This window comes from Bufo gargarizans, chromosome 11 (assembly GCF_014858855.1).
Source record: "Bufo gargarizans isolate SCDJY-AF-19 chromosome 11, ASM1485885v1, whole genome shotgun sequence".
NCBI classification, from domain to species: domain Eukaryota; kingdom Metazoa; phylum Chordata; class Amphibia; order Anura; family Bufonidae; genus Bufo; species Bufo gargarizans.
In genome coordinates, this window is record NC_058090.1 from 9,730,543 (window position 1) to 9,735,715 (window position 5,173).

The window sequence follows — 5,173 nt, forward strand, 5'->3', positions numbered from 1 at the left end:
CCTCTTCCTTCTCCATTACTCTGTCCTCCTTCTCCTTGACCTGTCCTCTACCTTCGACACTGTCGACCACTCCCTTCTGTTACAAACCCTCTCATCTCTTGGCATCACTGACCTGGCCCTCTCCTGGATCACACCATACCTCACAGAGCGGATGTTTAGCGTCTCCCACTCCCGCACCACCTCCTCGTCTCATTCCCTCTCTGTTGGTGTCCCGCAAGGCTCTGTCCTAGGACCTCTGCTCTTCTCTATCTACACTTTCGGCCTAGGACATCTCATAGAGTCCCATGGCTTTCACTCCTACGCTGACGACACACAGATCTACCTCTCTGGTCCAGACATCACCACCTTATGATCCAGAATCCCACAATGTCTATCTTCTTTATCATCCTTCTTCGCCTTTCACTTTCTAAAACTTAACATGGATAAGACAGAATTCATAATCTTTCCCCCATTTTGCTCAACCCCCCCAACAGACCTATCTATCATGATTGATGGCTGCACACTCTCCCCAGTCAACAAAGTCCACTGCCTTGGAGTGACCTTGGATTCTGCCCTCTCCTTCCGACCGCACATCCAAGCCCTTTCCACCATCTGCCGCCTCCAACTCAAAAACATCTCCCACATCCGCGCTTTCCTTAACTTTGAAGCTGCAAACATGCTTGTACATGCCCTCATCATCTCCCGCCTAGAACTACTGCAACATTCTCCTCTGTGGCCTTCCATCTAGCACTCTCGCACCCCTCCAATGTATCCTCAACTCTGCTCCCCGACTAATCCACCTCTCCCCCCGTTACTCCTCTTCCTCTCCCCTCTGCCAATCCCTTCACTGGCTTTCCATTGCCTAGAGAATTCACTTCAAAGTACTAACAAATACATACAAGGCCGTCCACAACCTGTCCCCTCCCTGCATCTCTGAGCTACTTTCCCGATACATCCCCACACGCACTCTCCGATCCTCACAAGACCTCCTTCTCTCCTCTCCTCTTATTGCCTCTTCCCAAAATCGACTCCAAGATTTCTCCCGTGCATCCCCCATACTCTGGAACTTGCTACCCCAACATATCAGACTCTCACCTACAGTGGAATTCTTCAAAAGAAACCTGAAAACTCACCTCTTCAGACAAGCCTACAACCAGTGACCCTGCTGCCTCTATACCGCCATGACCAACTCAACCCGCACCTACTGTGTCCTTCTCCCATACCATGTAGATTGTAAGCCCTCACGGGCAGGGCCCTCTCTCCTTCTGTACCAGTTTGTAACTCATCTTGTTTATGATTAGTGCAATTATCTGTATTATGTATGTGCACCGCTTATCATATGTACAGCGCTATGGAATGAATGGTACTTTAATATTAAATAATAGTAAAAATAATAACTGCTGTGTGTTCCCCTCATCTCCCCTCCTCGGTTGGCCAAGGAACTACGGACTCTGCCGCCAGCGTTGTCAGCTGGAAATTTTTGGAGCAATTTTTCCACAAGGACCTTCTGGTATTGCACCATTTTGCTCGTCCTCTCCACCACAGGAATGATTGCAGCCACTAATGTAGGTGGTGGCGGAAACCCTGATGGAAGTAGGGCCCGCAATCCTGGGTGTCGGTAGCACCTGTGCCATCCCAGGGTAAGACTCGCTCCCGGCCTCCACAATGTTCACCCAGTGTGCCGTCAGGAAAATGTAGCGTCCCTGGCCACAAGCACTTGTCCATGTGTCAGTCGTTAAGTGAACCTTCCCAATAACTGCATTGGTCAGGGCACGGGTGATGTTACAGGACACATGCTGGTGTAAGGCGGGGACGGCACACCGGGAAAAATAGTGGCGGCTGGGGACTGAGTAAAGCGGGACAGCAAACGCTACTAGGCTGCAGAAAGCCTCAGTGTCCACAAGACTAAATGGCAACATTTCCAGGGCCAGCAATTTGGAAAGGTGCGCATTTAGTGCTATGGCCTGTGGGTGGGTGGGTATTTGCGCTTTCGTTCTAAGGCCTGGGGTATGGACATCTGTACGCTGTGCTGGGACACAGAAGTGGATGTGGTCGCTGGTGGTGCTTGCGAAGGTCCAGGTGCAGGGCAGGAGGCATCCGGGCCTGCGTCTTGGACAGTGGATTGGCCAGCACATAACACAGTTGAAGAGGAGGACATGGCGTGACCCGCAGACACTGATTGTGGACCCAGGCGTTCGGCCCACGGTGCTTTGATGCCATGTGGCGGATCATGCTGGTGGTGGTGAGGTTGCTAGTGTTCACGCCCCTGCTCATTTTGGTACGGCACAGGTTGCAAATGACAATTCTTTTTATCATCTGCACTTTCCTCAAAAAAGAGCCAGATTGCGAAACACCTACTCCGTGGCAAGGGAGATTGCCGCAAGGGGGTGCTCCGGGGAACAATTGCGGGCCTGTTTGGCGTGGCCCGCCTTCTCCCTTTTGCCACCCCACTGCCTCTTACAGCCTGTTAAGGTGCTTCAGATTCCCCCTATCTTTACTGCTGTCGTCGCTCAGCTTGTCCCCTTCCCAGGTTGGGTCAGTGATTTCATCGTCCACAAAACTCCTCTTCCACTTCCTCACTCTGGTCATCCTCCTGACTTGTTGACCTAACAACAACCTCACTTATTGACAACTGTGTCTCATCCTCATCATCAACCTCTTGAGACACTAATTGATGTTGACTTATTGGCAACTGTGTCTCATCATCATCATCCACCTCGTGAAACACTAATTGCCGTTCCCACCGTCATCTTCTTCTGACTGTGGATGCTCAAGAGTTTGGGCATCGCTGCACACCATCTCCTCATGTCCCTCTTCAAGCGGGCTTGGCGAGAGGCCCAAATCAAGGAATGGTGATGAAAAGAGCGCCTCGGAATATCCGAGTGTGGGATCACTTGTTTGGCAGGACTCTCCATGGCGGGAGGAAGGAGGATCAGGGTGAGGATTCTGTTGACCAGACTCTTGGCTACTGACACTGGACTTTGTGGAAGACAGGGTGGTGCTTAACCGACTGGAAGCATTATCTTCTGCAATCCAACCGACCACCTGGTCGCACTGGTCTGACTTTGAGAGTGGTGTCCTGTGCCGCCCTGCAAACTGGGACATGAAGCTAGGTATCGTGGATGAGTGTGTTTCTTGTGCTCTGACAGCAGGCAGTTTCACTACGGCCTCTGAGTGCACAATCAGCAGCACGGCCACTTCCCCGTCCCTTACTGCTCGCCTACCTCATATTAAATGGTATATATGCTTGCAAGTCTGTCACATGTACAGAAGCGCAGGTTTTGTAAGTGTATGTGCAAATAAATTAGACTGAATGTCACTGATATTTAGGATTTGCAAACGTTATACAGGAGATGTAGCGCAGGTAATGTCACCGTCCACAGCGGACACCGTCTACGGAAAAAGTCCACTGGATGTCACAGATATTTTTAGGCTGCGCACACTTTATACTGGAGATGTAGCGCAGATAATGTCGCTGTCTGCATTGGACAAACAATTGCATGCAATTTAGCGCAGGTTGCGCTAAAAATATATATTGCTGCCGGACACAACAATAGTTCTTAAAACGACTTTTGGGTTCTAACACCAACTCTGCCTAACAAAAAAAAAAAATTCAATTCCCTACACTATCTGTTCCTCCTACAGCACAGCTCTCCCTGACTAAGACTGGCCGAACCACGTGTCATCGGGTGCTTTATAGCACCTGATGACACGTTCCGGCCAGCCAATCACTGTAATACCATCAGCCAACATGGCTACTGGCATTACAGTGATGGCAGTACTTACCTTCACGTTTATTGGCTGCGTTGTAGTCAACAAACGTGCGGGGAGTAGACTTGAGCATCGCGCTCGAGCACACGCGGTATTCGGCCGAGCATGCTCGATCAACACTAATATATATAATGCAAACTGAAAAATTAGCTAATCATTTTAAGGCCTCATGCACACGACCGTTTTTTTTTTGCGGTCCACAAAAACTGGTTCCGTAGTTCTGTGATCCGTGTCCGTTTTTTCCTTCCGTGGGTCTTCCTTAATTTTTGGAGGATCCACGGACATGAAGGAAAAAGTCGTTTTGGTGTCTGCCTGGCCATGCGGAGCCAAACGGATTCGTCCTGAATTACAATGCAAATCAATGGGGACGGATCCGTTTGACATTGACACAATATGGTGCAATTGCAAACGGATCCGCCCCCATTGACTTTCAATGTAAAGTCAGGAGTCCCTATTATACCATCGGATCGGAGTTTTCCATGGGAACGCCTCTATGTTAGAATATACCATCGGATTTGAGTTACATCGTGAAAACTCATATCCGACAGTATATTCTAACACAGAGGCGTTCCCATGGTGATGGGGACGCTTCAAGTTAGAATATACTACGAACTGTGTACATGACTGCCCCCTGCTGCCTGGCACCACCCGATCTCTTACAGGGGGCTGTGATCCACACAATTAACCCCTCAGGTGCCACATATTGGTGGCAGCGGAGAGTTCCGATCGGAGTCCCATTTTAATCGCTGGGGCTCCAATCGGTAACCATGGCAACCAGAACGCTACTGTAGTCCTGGTTGCCATGGTTACTTAGCAATATTAGAAGCATCATACTTACCTGCTGCGCTGTCTGTGACCGGCCGGGCGCTCCTCCTACTGGTAAGTGACAGGTCTGTGCGGCGCATTGCTTAATGATCTGTCACTTACCAGTAGGAGGAGCTCCCGGCCAGTCACAGACAGCGCAGCAGGTAAGTATGATGCTTCTAATATTGCTAAGTAACCATGGCAACCAGGACTACAGTAGCGTTCTGGTTGCCATGGTTACCGATTGGAGCCCCAGCGATTAAAATGGGACTCCGATCGGAACTCTCCGCTGCCACCAATATGTGGCACCTGAGGGGTTAATTGTGTGGATCACAGCCCCCTGTAAGAGATCGGGTGGTGCCAGGCAGCAGGGGGCAGTCATGTACACAGTTCGTAGTATATTCTAACTTGAAGCGTCCCCATCACCATGGGAACGCCTCTGTGTTAGAATATACTGTCGGATATGAGTTTTCACGATGTAACTCAAATCCGATGGTATATTCTAACATAGAGGCGTTCCCATGGAAAACTCCGATCCGATGGTATAATAGGGACTCCTGACTTTACATTGAAAGTCAATGGGGGCGGATCCGTTTGCAATTGCACCATATTGTGTCAA